This window comes from Physcomitrium patens, chromosome 11 (genome assembly GCF_059467195.1).
Source record: "Physcomitrium patens ecotype Gransden chromosome 11, ASM5946719v1, whole genome shotgun sequence".
NCBI classification, from domain to species: domain Eukaryota; kingdom Viridiplantae; phylum Streptophyta; class Bryopsida; order Funariales; family Funariaceae; genus Physcomitrium; species Physcomitrium patens.
In genome coordinates, this window is record NC_143420.1 from 11552261 (window position 1) to 11568172 (window position 15912).

A 15912-nucleotide genomic window follows, 5' to 3' on the forward strand; every position below is an offset into this window, starting at 1 on the left:
TTCAACTGCAAATATTTCTCTAATTTCACAAAACAGTCAAGAGTATTAGCCTTAATTTTATTGCAAAAAAAAATCCAATTCACAAATACAAATACTAACTTTGTGCAACGATTGAAAAATCCTCCCAAATCCTATAAAACTAAGTCTTATACCTTTCGAAGGAGCTTGAAGCTAGCTCTCCAATCTCAAAAATTCCGATCTCTAAATGCCCTCTTCTTTTTTCTTTCTTTTCCTTTAACTCCATGAGGTCTCCTATTTTTTTGCCCTAGACTCGGAATTGGAATAACAGACCGCACTTCCATGGAATTCCCACCTCTAAGACGATCTTTCTATGGAAAGGACATTTCTCCCAAAATGGAATAGAGAACGGAACAGCTTGAAATGGAACTGAAGCCTCCGTATTGAGGACCTCATTCGATTGCCCAACCGAGTTAGATCTCATATTGGGTAAGAGGCCCGTAACAAGACATGGATTGAATGTCCCTGTAATTAGGTCAAATTGGTCCTTCACATCAAGCTCATCCGAATGTTGAATTTGTCTTTTTTCCTTTTGCCAACTCTTGATAAGAACGGCTTGGACACATTCCATCCAATTTACCGGAAGATCTTGAGGACCTCGATTTATCTCTTCAATTTTTTCTTGGCTTTGGATTTGTTGGTCTCAATTATTGAAATTGAACGGAGCATTATATTATTGATAAGTATACCTTAACTGCTTGCTATTCCCACACACTGGTGCATAAATGTCACTGGCTTTGGGATTGTGATATTCACTAGCATAATGACCAATTTGTCTGCAACGAAAACAACAAAGTGGTCTTCTTGTACCTCCATCAAGCATATTAGGTATCTCTAACAGTATATATCTACTAAGCTTGTTCCATGTAGGGTTAGAAAATGATCCTAGTCGTTCCATTGGTACGGAGGGTACTAGGTTTGATGATGCCGGTGGAGCATATGTTGTGTCACGTTCGATGGTACATCTTACAATGGAGTGACATTAACTAGCCCTTGAATATTTCCACTAGAATTGGCCACTATTTCTAATATCCAAGATGACTAAATATTAATAAATCTTTTTCATTTATATTTTCATCATATAGTCATGTTACAATACGACATCCACCCCCTCTGAACCTGTGCATCCTCTGGTATGCACCAATTAACTTAGTTGTTGTTTGATTTATAATATGTTCTCCAAGTCATCGTCCAAATCTTCTTCATTGCTTTTGCTATCCAAATCAAATTCATCTTCTTGTTGAAAAATATCTATGTCTTCACTAAGATCTTCTATATTTATTTCCGTGTATCTTTGTTTAAATATTTTTACTCACTTCCCTATAATTGGTATTTTTAACCTTGTTCCATCTAACTCCCACAATGAGTAAGTTCTATTATCATGAGCAGTTGTAACCACATATTGTCCAAACCATCATTTAGAAAACTTCCTTAAAGTACTATGTTGATTATCCAAGCTACTATCATAGACCAAAATCCAATCACCTTCAATTGCTTTGGGCTTCAATCCATTCTACTTATCAAATCGTGCCTTGTTTTGTAACCTCACTCGTTTTAATCTTTTTAATGCTATTTGCACATCTTCTAATTTTTGCTCTAATTTTTGAATTTTAATAGCTAAAAGTTTTTCTCTTGTCAATCCATCTTTCTATGGTAGCAAACTCCAAGTAGGTACTTTTTCTTCAATTGGCATAATTGGTTTTTGACCTGTCATAAGCTCAATAGGCATATATCCCATTATTGAGCTATGAATTGTTCGATCAGCCCATAATACAAATGACAAAAGTTGTGGCCATTCTCTAACCTTCCCATTACAAGCTTTAACTAATGCTTTCACAATCGATGGGTGACCACGCTCACTTTTTACATTTCCTTCAAGATTATAAGCAGTAGTCAGTGATAGTTTAATTCCACATCTTTCAAAGAATTCACAAGCTCCTTGTTCATTTAATTCTCCATGATTTGTAGTGATTTTTTCTATATATCCGTAGCGGCAAATAACATCTTCAAGCAAAAATCTACAAATTCCTTCCATAGATTTTGTTCTCAATGCTCTTTCATCTACTTGATTTGATAAATCTTCACGAGCTAAGATCAAATATCTCATTTGCCATAACCCGATTGGCATAATAATCAAATCAACAACCCATTTAAAATGAATAGCTAGAGGATATGTAGGATGAAGACCATCTCGATGTCGTATATTAGAATACGTTTGACAAATTTCACATGACTCTACAAATAAGAGCACATCTCAATACATATTTTTCCACCAATATCGTTCCTTAAGTTAGGAAAAGTAGCCCAAATTCTTCTATGTCCTGTCCATAAATTATCATGAAACCCCTTAATAATTTTTGTTTCTCTTCCTCATTGCTTATCACTCTTTATGGCATTCCAATTCCTTTCTTTGGTCTCTTCCATAAGAATCCTTCTTAAAGTAAAAATCCATATGCTTTTTTTCTTATTTGTTAAAATTTTTCTGTAGACCAATTTTCTTATTTAGTCAAGATATTCAAGTAATAACTAATATCCAATAATTCGCCTTCATAAAATTCTTCAAAAAATAGCTTGTCTTCTTTGTTAAGATTTGATACTGAATAGAATTTTGATCCAATATCATCAATGTCTTCAACCATTTTGTCTTCTCTTTCATATCTTGCTCTAGATAGCATGTCTACTACTAAATTATCTTTTCCAATAACATGCTTAAATTTCGGATTTAATAACTTAATATAAGTAATCTATCTTAACATTACAATATCTAACGTTGAACAATTAGTAATCATTCCAAGTAATGGCAAGCAATCTATTTCAATTACTACTATTACACTAATTAAATAATCCCTTTCAGCTTTTATAGCCAAAACAACTCCCCAAAGTTTTCTTTTGACTTGCGAATACATACATTGATGAGTACTTAAAACTTTAGCTCCAAATCGAACTACAAATCATCTTGAATCATCTTGATCCACAATCCATCCAATAGCAATAGGACTAGTATCCATAGTAAGAATTACTTGTTTATTACAGTCATAATCAATTTTTCTTAAAATTAGAGTTATCACCAATAACACCTTTAGCTTCTGTATTGCTTCAATATGCTTTCTTTCCCATTTAAATTAATAACCCTTACGTAATAATTCATACAATAGATCCACTACATGAGCATAATGAGGAATCTATATACGATAAAATACACAAGCTCCTAAAAAACTTGCGTACTTCTATTGAAGATTTACATGAATCTTTTATCCTTTGAATTGCATCAACTTTGCTTGGATCTGGCTTTCTCCTATAAAATGCATATAAATATCCAATAATAAGAAAGTCCTGCACTCCAAATGTAGATTTTGCTCCTGAAAGTGTAAGATGAACCTCTTCAAGTTAAGTTAAAATCTTTTCATAATCTTGTATATGATCAACAACATATTTGTGACACCCTTTGTAATCTAAAGTTTTATCTTTTTCTCCTTCTTTACATCCTTTGATAGGAACATCATCTAAAAAAGGTATAGTTTTTTTAGGAATGAAGTCTCTTAATACCTTGTCCATCTCATTCATTATATGTGCAACTGAGTTAATAGCACCTTTTGGGAGAATACACATTTTAAGTAATTCAAGTGGCGTTCTCATAGTTGTTAGATCTCTACTTCCATGCGTAAGTTAAAATTGATCATAACTTGAATATAAATCACCTATTAAATAAATTGCCTTTTCCGCAAACGCTTTTGTAAACTCATCTACTAAAGGTCCTATACCTGCATTTCTTATAGTTATTATATTCATTAGCTACATATCTTGAATAAAATGTAACGATCTATTTTTCTTAGGCACCATAAACCAACGATTAGAATATGGAGCAAAAGAAGGCTCTAAAATTTTCATTCGCATCTTTTCTTTCAATAATTCCACCAATTTAGGTAAATGTGTCCTCGATACAAAAATTGGCCTTAAATTTTAAGGCACATGAAGTACCATAAAGATAACCATAGGAGCAACAACATTAGGATCTACACATCCTATTTCACGAGACCCAAAGGCAAATTATTTACCTCATTTTGTAAGCATTTTTTTAAAATATTCAATTTTTGTTGGAAATAAAGAACCATCACATCCAATCTTCAATTCTTCAAAAGTCTCTTTTGTAAACTAATTTCCAATCTTCTTTGGATTTCTTAAACTCTCTTCTTTTGATGCTTCTTTCATTTGCTCCTTAGAATCTTCTAGTAAAGGTCCGGCAACAGGTTTTACCTTTTTATCTACTATTTTATATTTTATTCCTACAAAAACTTCTGGTGCTTGAAAAGATTCAAGTATAGTATAAACCTCCCTCGAATGAATTTCCACAATTTTATTATTATCTCCTAATTCAATAGATGCAATTAATTCCAAAAAATCCTCCAATCCATTTTTTTCATAAACACCTAAAATCCTCTCATCATCTTTTAATGTCCCTAACTTACGTAATTCCCTTTCAATACTATATAATCTTTTTCTTTCTTTTCTTTTAAAATCATCAACTTTCTTATGTATAATATTTTTATTCTCAAATATACCAATAAAACTCGCATCAAAGGCACCTTCATCTTGCGAGAGTACCTCCTCTTTTGTACCTCCATAATCTTGCTTTATAGTGGTACTTCTCCAAAATCCTTAAATTCTTCAACAACCCTTGGCAATGGTTTTTTCCTCAACCTATCTCGATTCCGTTCATGATTAGGAGGTATTGTTAGAAATTGTACAACTTTCCTTCCATCTTCAATATGTACCCTTGCATGAGCAAAATCATCGTCAAGTACTTTTGTTTCCATCCGTGTTGCCGTAATATAAGGTTGTCCTAAAATCAATAGATAAGACGTCGTATCTTGAACAAAGAAATGTTGTTCTATCGTAACATCTCCAATCCAAATTTTGACATCTAGATAAGCTCCATATAATTCACCTCATGTATTATTACCTACTTGTATTGTCCATCCATGTTCCATATTAATTGGCCATTTTTACTGCTTATAAAGATCCTTAAACATAAGATTTATTTCAGAACCATGGTCAACTAAAGTAACAATTGGTTCTTCTGTATCTCCTACTTTCACCAATACTTCAATAGTTGCCTTTGTCCAATGCTTTCGAGTATAATGGCTTGAAGCTTCCATTTCCTTATCACTATAATCTTTGAAACGTGCTTGTTGATTATATCCATTCTTTTTATTTGTTAATTTCTTGTAACCATTATCAACCTCTTCTTCATCTTTATGTAATCTTGCATCAATAGCATGACTCATTCTAGCTTCATCCATTAATTACCTCTTTCGCTTAATGTTGTCAATGATAACATCATGAAACTCCTTCTTTGCAATTTCTAAAATTTCTATCAATGTGAATTCCACCTTAGCATTTAATATACGTTCTTTCAATATTTCTTTTAAATTTGTTGTCGCTTCAATACTAGAAAGTAGCTTATAAGCAATTGATTTATCCTTATCTTTTGTCTCCTTTGTTTTTTCTTCCAATGATGCTGAAGTATCCTTTATAGGTAATTCTTATAAAATCGCCTCACGAGCTTCGTCTCCTCGAGTTTGTCTCTTAGAAGAATTTCCTTCTCTTGTATCATCAAAATTTCCTCATCTCTTTTCTTCCATCAAAGCTTCATATTGACTCTTAGTAATATATGCACGAACTGAAAGAGATTCAACATGATCTTTTCAACCTGTTGCACCTCGTATTGTAGCTACAGACCTCAATAATGCTTCTATAGGTATTTTTCCTTTTTGCATTGTAGAAATGGTAGAAGCCCAAAATTCACTAGTTTCTATACTCCTACCAAAGCATCATCTACTCTAGCACCATAACTTGCACTCTCTCGTGTTGCTATTTCATGTTCTATTAAATAATCTTGAATCAATGCTCTCATAAATCCTTTGCCAAAATTGGTTTGAAGGAGATCCTCTATATCCTTTAATACAATCTTTCCATCTTTCCAATAAATAACCCCTTGATGTACCATATTATTAAATTCATTGCAATCCTTCCTAGTATGTGAAGCGTCATCACACCAGATACATCTTTGTACATACCCTTATTTTGAAACATTCTTCAAATTGTTTGTAGAAGTATTTTTTTCAAGTCTTATCAATTTGATTTGAAGATCTCGCATTCCATATATAATTTCTTCAATCTCCATATCTCCTTTCTTCGATAAAGATGTTGAAGGTTGAATATTAGGCATTGTTGGTCGTATTATATGTATTGGAATTTTAGGTACTTGTACTGTTTTTGGAATATTACTCCTATCCTTCCTCCTTTCTCTTTTTGTAAGCAAACCCACCACATTTTTAACATTTTTCCACTTTATTGTCAATCCTTCATCTTCTTCTTTGTCTTCAAGAAGCAACTCCAATTTCTCTTGTAATTCCCCATCAACAGCTTGAAGAAATAATTCAACCTTGTTCAGCTCAAATGTCAATTTTTCTACCTTCGATAATTGAGAATACTGCCTCTCAAATTCCTTTAGTAGCTCTGTTGCTTACAAATTCTTATTAGGCTGCTCAATCCATTGTAAAAATAGTTTCTTAGTAACACAATCAGTATCCTCCAAGAAATATTTGTCTTTTAATGCATGTGAAAAAATCTCCCATGAATTTCCATAATGCTCCATAATTGATGTAATATCCTCTCTTATTTTCAGTATCGTGGCAAGTCCAAATAATTTAACCATCTTCTTTTTTGAAATCAATTTAATTCCATTTCCTGAACATAACATCTTAAATACTTTGAAATATCCCTTCCATCAAATTGATCAATTTTATTGACCACTGCTTATAATACTTTGGTTGCTAAAGCTTCTTTGTAATCATTACTTTGTTGTTTCTGTATAGATAATGATAAGGCTTGAAACATACTAGCAATGGACGGGTCTATGTACATACCTTGTCTTTTAAAAGAAACCCCACCAGAAGCTCCACTTGAAGCTCCTCCCAAAGCTCCCATAAAATTTTTATTCTCGTTCTTCATAAAATAAAAGTAAAAATAAACGAATTCTAATACCTCCCGCCTCAAGCGTTTCACATCCGGTTCACCACTTATATTATATTACATACTATCTTGCTTGAGAACGCACCAAGCATATGGCTATGGAAGATAAAATGATGCTTTGTAAGTATCCGAGTAGTCTAGTGGGTTTCAACCATCTAAATACAAAAGATTACAAAAAAACGTCATAAATCTACACTGATGTCCCTTGACCATCGCCTAGAAAGTTGATGACAAATCTTGACTTACAATTTCTCCTTCTCCAACCATTAACTCTCATTCAAACCTTGTGTGCAACTCTGCCTTTAAGTCCTTGGCTTATCATATTAAAATTCACCTTATTCTAGCCGATAGATCTCCAGATATTACAAAAATAATAAACGACTCCAATGTGCTGACTTCTGATACCTCTTTACACTAATGATCAAATATCTTTTATTCGTACCGTTAGATTAACACAAATTTTTGCAAACACTTGGCATACTCAACCATCTAGACACTTCTAAAATTTCAACTGCAGATGTTTCTCTAATTTCACAAAACAGTCAAGAGTATTAGCCTTAACTTTATTGCAAAAAAAAAACCCAATTCACAAATACAAACACTAATTTTGAGCAACGATTGTAAAATCCTCCCAAACCCTATAAAATTAAGTCTTATACCTTTCAAAGGAGCTTGAAGCTAGCTCTCCAATCCCAAAAATTCCGATCTCCGAATGCCCTCTTTTTTTTCTTTTCTTTTCTTTTAACTCCGTGAGGTCTCCTATTCTTCTACCCTAGACTCGGAATTGGAACAACAGACCGCGCTTCCATGGAATTCCCACCTCTAAGAAGATCTTTCCATGGAAAGGACATTTCTCTCAAAACGGCATAGAGAACGAAACAACTTGAAATAAAACTAAAGCCTCCGTATTGAAGACCTCATTGGGTTGCCCAACCGAGTTAGATCTCATATTGGGTAAGAGGCCTGTAACAAGATATGGATTGGATGTCTCCGTAATTAGGTCAAATTGGCTCTTCACATCAAGCTCACCAGAATGTTGAATTGGTCCTTTTCCCTTTTGTCGACTCCTGGTAAGAACGGCTTGGACACATTCCATTCGATTTATTGGAGAATCTTGAGGACCTTGATTTATCGGAGAATCATCAGGACCTCGATTTATCTCCTCAATTTTTCCTTGGCTTTGGATCTACTGGTCCCAATTATTGAAATTGAACGGAGCATTATATTGTTGATAAGTATGCCCCGACTGCTTGCTATTCCCACACACTAGCGTGTATATATCACTAGCTTTGGGATTGAGACATTTAGTAACATAATGACCAATCTGTTTGCAACGAAAACAATAAAGTGGTCTTCTTGTACCTCAATCAGGCATATTGGGTGCCTCCAACGTTATATACCTACTAGGATTGTTCCATGTAGGGTTAGAAAATGATCCTGGTCGTCCCATTGGTACGAAAGGTACTTGATTCGATGACGTTGGTGGAGCATATGTTGTTGACATGTTCGGTGGTATAGCTTGCTATGGGATGATATTAATTGGCCCTTGAATATTGGCACTGGAATTGGCCATTGTTTCTGACATCCAAGATGACTAAATATTAATAAATCTTTTTCATTTATATTTTCATCATATAGTCATGTTACAACATGACACCGCTCCTCATGGAACTCGTCCCTACAAGGAGGGATAATGTCACAGACATATATATTTATTCTGATAATTATTTAAATAATAAGAATAGGTAAAAGTAAGTCAAAGTAGATAAATATGATAATGTCTTGTAGAAAGCTTCTTAGAAGCTTCATAGACACTACTTTGCCTTCATACATGTCTATAGGTGATTGGTAGGTTGAAAACTTGGCCAACAAAGAGGCCAAGTGTTGACATATTGGCCACTTGTAGTACAAGTTGGACATATGGCGCACACCTAAGAAACTTGTCTTTCAAATTAGACATGTGTCCTGCAAATTGGATATGTATTAGAGGTCCTATAGCATATTGTCATGTATTCTTTAATTAAGTGGTATATATAGATGCAAGAGTAAAGCCTTCTTGACTCTTGTCAACTCTTTTTTTTCTTTTTAGTCTAGTTTCAAGAGTCTTATGTTTGCTAATTTTTGGCAATAGGCATTGCAGTTCTTCCTTGAATATGCATACTTTTTTTTATTTTGTCACTTTCTTTTCGACACAGATTCCATGACTTTATGTGCATTTTTTTAATTTGTATCCTTAATAAAAATACATACATATTGTATGTAATAAATTAATCCAATAATATTAATATAATTCTTAAATATTTAATTAATTTAATTATAATATATTTATAAGGAAGAAGATATATTTTTGTTAAAATTCTTAAAAAATAAATTATATGTTGTATATTTTTTTCAATTAGAAAAGCATCTACATCTTTATTTTCTTCATAGCCTTTCTTTTCAATAACAACTATGTCTTGTATACTTCTTATTTCAATTACATCTAATAGGTAAATTAGATGCCTTCTATTATAGCCATTATCATCCAAATTTTTTATTATTATAACAAATTTAAAATCTTTGCATATCTCCTAGTACCCACATTTAGTAGACTTTATTTTGGGTAGATCCGCTTGATTTTTGGATATATATATAATATCCCCTATAGAAATTGAAGTGAAATAATGAGATCAATTAACACTATAGAAGAGTTCAAGTCATTGCCACTTTCTTTTGTACTTTGATCTTTCAAGAATTTGCATAGTGATTTGTCAAATTCTTAAATATTGGCTATGTTCTTAATAATAGTAGCCACTATTTTATTAAGACATTCATTTGCCTCCACATTCATATCCAAGTCTACTATACAACTACATTTTTATCTTTGAGTTTTTATTTTTTTCTTTCTTTCATTATTCAATCTTTGCTTTTAAGTTATCCTTTGTATGTCCTTTTCTTAGTTCTAATGCTTGCTTTCACATATCAATATCAATGTTATATATTAAAGTTTTAAATTATTTACATGATATTAATAATATATGTTTATTGACAACATTAATGGTAATGACTCAATCAATATTTATTAATTTGTAAACTTAATTTGCTGCCAAATTTCATCAAAACAAACAAAAGCTTATCAATTCCTCAAAAACTATTACATATCAGAATTTAGAATTTTTATTTTATTTAAGAGGTCTTTTTTATGTAATACTTGATATATAGTAATTTTTTTGAATCATTCTTTTATCTCCTTCCATGCTACTAAGTCATTCCAATACTTTTATTTTATATTTGTCAATTTTTATTTTTTATTTTTGATATATTTTTTATATTAAAACTATATTATGTATTAGTTTTAGATACTTCAAAGTTAAAGAATGCCTTATTAATAGTACTTGATTCTCTAATGTAATCATAATTATTTATAATTTATTTTTAAAAGTTGTTTTTTACTTTCTTATCTTTTTTTGCCCATTTATACATAAGATTAAAGTCTTTGGCAAAAGAAATTATATTTTAATACCACACTTTTATTAATAGATCCATTTCTATTCTTTTATATTTTAATAACATATATTTCTTCTTTTAATTATCCTTACTTCTAAAAGATTGTAATTGATATAATTGTTGCTCTTAACTTATTGATAAAGATTGAAGTGGCATGTTATATTTGTAGTTACTGAATTGCTCTCTTTGAGAATTCTAAAGAACATAATTATTTTGAATACCATCATAATTGCAGTGTCTCTTTTGTGCATATTACTCATACATCAAATGATACTATTTTTTATATAGAAGTTGATAGGACTTACAATAAATAATTGTGATTTAGTATCACGGATATACACATATAAGACAATAATTACTTGTATAAATAGGTAGAAGTAGATAGAAGTAGGTAAAAGTAAGTTAATTCTATAATATCTTCTATAAAAGCTTTTTAGAAGCTTCATTGATGTTGCTTTGACTTTATAGGTATCTTTTGTTAACTTTTAGGTTAGAAACTTGGTCAACTAGTTAACTATATGCTATACATATTGATAGCTTGAAGAATAAGCTAACTATGTGGCTCACTCGTAGTATAACTTGCCTTATAAGTCAAGGCATGTATCTTACAAAGTCAACACATATTAGAGGTCATATAGAACATCGCCACGTAACTCCTAGTTATATAATATATATAGAGACAAGAGTGAAGCTTTTTTTACTCTTGTCAACTCTTTTCTTGCTTCTAATCTAGTTTCAAGAGTCTTAAGTTTTCTTATCTTTTAGCAATAAGCCATTCCAATTTCTTTTTAATATACATACTTCTTTATTTTTATTTTGTCACTTTTTCTTTGACACGAATTTCATTGATTTATGCATCATCTTCTAATTCATCTCTTTGATAGATTCACAAGAGTACACTTACAATATCAAAGCTTTGTCTTGTCTTGATTAAAAGTGGATTACTCCTTTCTTATGATAAGACATAAGCATATTAGAAGTTGCGGATTATCCTCTTCTAAATTGATATTATTCTTAATATTTTCTTTGTCCTTAAGTCCTTTCTTCTACTTCTCTTGAATAGTATTAGATATTTTTTTGAATGTTATTATGGCAAAACTTATTGAAATGAAGAATGCAATAGCACAAATGTAAGAGTAATTGAGGAAGTTGATGTTTGCAATGCTTCAACTTAGCTTACTACCACAAGGATGAACAAAAATAATAGAAAGTAAGCATATAGAGATGATTAGAATTGCTTCAACATCTGCACCAAATCTTGTCTCTCCACCCACAATAGAACATCCTTCAAGTATTAGAAAACCAAGAATTGCCCTGCTTGAGAAGTTTGATGGTACAAGATCCAAATTTTGAAGATTTATTAATCAAGTAAAACTTGTGATTAAACTTCAACTTCAAAGCTATCCAATTCCATGATCACAACTTAGATTCATTAATAGACTTCTTTCAATTTCAGCACTATTATGGTTTTCATCTTTTTTTGAATGGCAAGATCTAATATTGAATAATCTGGAGGCATTTTTGGCCGAATTTTGGTCCATGTATAGAAAACATGATGCAACTTGTATTACAATTAACAAGATCTTTATTTTGTAATAAGACAATCGATCTATAATATTATATGCTTCATAGTTTTAACAACTTATAATTGATATCAAGTGGAATGATGTCACACTTATTAATCAATTTCTCTATGGATTACAATATTAAGTAAAGAAATTGATGCTCAACTTACCTGATCTTCAAATATTGAATCAAGCAATTTGCTTTGCTATAAAGTATGACAATCAACTTTTTGAATTTTGATATAAAAGTTGTATAAGTGAGCCTCAATGTTACTATAATTTGATGGCAATACCAATATCTTCTCAACATATACATTCAAAAATAGAAAATATACAAATTAAAATGGTATGTTTTAAACCTCTTATCGAGAAGCAAAAGAATGTACTTAAATTATAGAAAACCTAAACACACTGCTCAACATTATCCAAAGAAGCGACAAAACCATAAAATAAAGAGCACAGCTGGCAAAGAAGACAATGTGTCAAACAATTTGTCCAGCTACAATAGAGATCGTGTGCCTTAAATCTTGTACAATTTCTAATGAAGGTCCTATACTCTCCTCAAAATCCTCTTTTTATTTTATAATAGATGTATATTTAGTACCTAATAATTATAAAGCCTCAGCCTTGATAGATTCAGGAGCCTCAACTTATTTCTTAGATATAGAATTTATTAAAAGTCATAAAATACTATTAATATAAAAAACTAAACTTGTTCATGTTGAAGTCATAGATGGTCGTCCGTTGTCTTTTGGAGATGTTATTCATGAAATATTTCCTATAGATATAGCAATAAATGGTCATAGTAGTTGTATAATCTTTAATATAATTAGATCTCCCTCTAATCTAGTCATTTTAGATTTATCATGGTTAAAAAAATATAATCTTTGTATAGATTAGATTTTTTATATTCTTGATTTTTCTAAAAGTATAACTAAGAGTAAAATTAATCCAATAGAAAGTCATAAGTCTAGGACAATAAAATCTCTATTTATAGATACAAGAACTTTCTTACATACTACAAAAGAAAGATCACCTTGTATTATTTATGCCACGCCTATTTCTAATGATGCAAAGAATTCAAGTGGCATGTCAAGCCAATATCAAGAATTTTAAAATATATATAAGAAAAAAAATGTAAATACTCTTCCAAAACATGGTCCCTATGACTGCTCAATTAACCTTCAAGAAGAAACACAACTGCCATTTGGACCAATCTATAGTTTATCACAAAATAAATTGAGTGAACTCAAGAAATATATTGAAGAAAATCTAGCTAAGAATTTTATATGCCATTCCAAATTGCCAACAAGAGCTCCAATCTTATTTTTGAATTAAAAAAATGGATCATTATGGATGTGCATTGATTATTGAGGACTCAACAAGATCACCATCAAAAATATGTGCCCTCTACCTTTGATATCTAAACTTCATGATCAATTGAATCAAGTTAAGATCTATATAAAAATAGATCTACAAAGAGCATACAATCTAGTATGTATTAAAGAAAGAAATGAATAGAAGACTATGTTTTAAACTATGTATAGATATTTTGAATACAACTTCATACCTTTTGGACTTACAAATGCACTAATAATTTTTCAACATCTAATGAATGATGATTTTTGAGAATTTTTAGATAATTTTGTTGTCTGTTATCTAGAAGTTATTTAGATCTATTTTAAGAATATATATAAATATGAACTTCATATTTGCTATGTGTTATAAAAATTAAGAGATGTGAGACTCTATAATAAAATATAAAAAAGTGTATTCCACACTACTCAAGTCGACTTCTTAGGATACATCACTTCAAATGATGGACTTGTGATGGATCTTAAGAAAGTTCAAAATATTATGGATTGGAAGATTTTAAAAGTGGTAAGAGATGTCTAATGCTTTTTGGATTTTGCTAATTATTATCAGATCTTTATTAAAGAATTTTTTCGAGTTACAACCTCACTTACACATTTGACTTGTAAAAACAAACTTAAGTGGAGCACAGAAGCTGAAGCATCTTTTGAAGGTTTAAAATTGGTCTTTATTTCTGTACCAATCTTATACCATATCAACTTTTCTAAGGTATTTTTTATAAAAATAGATACATCAAACTTTGCTTTAGGTACCATATTATTACAAATAGGAATAGATGATAAACTTCACTTAGTAGTTTTTCATTCCAAAAATTTTTAGTATCCAAGATTAATTATGAAATCCATGATAAAGAGCTTCTTGCAATCATGGATTCATTTCAAGAATGGTGTCATCATCTAGAAGGCACTTCTAATCTAATCACTGTATATACGGACTATAAGAATCTCAAGTACTTCATGTCAATACGTATTTTGAATTGTTTCACAATTTTTCAAGCCTCTTTCTTCAAGCCCCTTTCTTCAAGCCTCTTTCTTCAAGTCCTTTTTTTCAAGCACAAAATGTGTTCTTTAAGCACGTCACAACTTTTTAGTAGTATGACATTTTAGATACAACAAGACTTTTGAGCTTATATCTAGAGATTTTTAGTGGCCACAAAGGCAAAATGGTAAAAAAGACTTTGTTGAGTCATGCAACATTTGTTCAAGATCAAAAAACTCCTTATCATCAACCTTATGGACTTTTTCAACCATTATCCATTCCAAAACAACTATGGTCTTCTATTTCTATAGATTTCATCATGAATCTTTCAATCTCAGATTCTTATGACTCTATATTCGTGATAGTAGATTATTTTACTAAAATGGCACATTTTGTACCATGTACAAAATCTATCCCATGTAAAGAAACATCTAAATTCTTTCTTGACAACATCTATTGATATAATGGATTATATAAGGATATTATATCTGATAGGAAAACTCAGTTTGTATTAAGATTTTGGCAAGTTCTTTTCAAGATTCTAAAAGTAGATATAAAATTAACTTTGATATTTTATTCTCAAATTGATGAACAACAGAGCGTATTAATTAAATTTTGGAGCAATATTTAAGATGTACTATCAATTAGCAACAAGATGATTGGATAATTTTTTTGCCATTAGCAAAATTTGCTTATAATAAGACAATACATTCTTCTATAAAACAAACACCTTTCTTTGCCAATTATGGTTATCATCTACAACTCGATACTTTTGACTTTTCTAAAGTTGATAATCTTAAGGCAAAAAATTTGGCAAATTGTTGGTCAGAGCTACATGCAACAATGAAGGTGTAGTTAAAAGAAGCTCAAGAACAACAAAAGATCAATGCAGATGTCTATTAGAAAGAACAACCACCATTCTATGTATGTAATAAGATATGATTACTTCGTCATAATATCAAGACTACTCATTATTGTGCCAAGTTGGATTATTATAGACTTGGACTATTTTTTATTTCTGTACAAATCAATCTAGTTGCATATCATTTACACCTATTAAAGTCAATGAAAATCCATCCAATATTCCACATGTCTCTTCTTGAACCATACAAGTTAGTGGACATAGCAAGAAGAAGACAAGTGCCACCTTTGCCTATAGAAGTAGACAATAATGAAGAATTTGAAGTAGAAAAAATCTTAAATTCAAGGTGGCCTCAAAATAAGTTGGAATATCTTATTCATTGGCACGGATACAATATTAGTGAATATACATGGGAGCCAACAAAGAATCTTATAAATACAACAAAGAAGGTGGAGACTTTTCATAGACAACATCCATCAAAATCAAGATAAAGACCTTTCCTATAAAAAAAAATAAGATCAAGGTAAGATAACATTCTACTTTCAATCCTTGTTTGTAGCTTCTTTATATTTGTAATACTAAAGAGATAGAGAA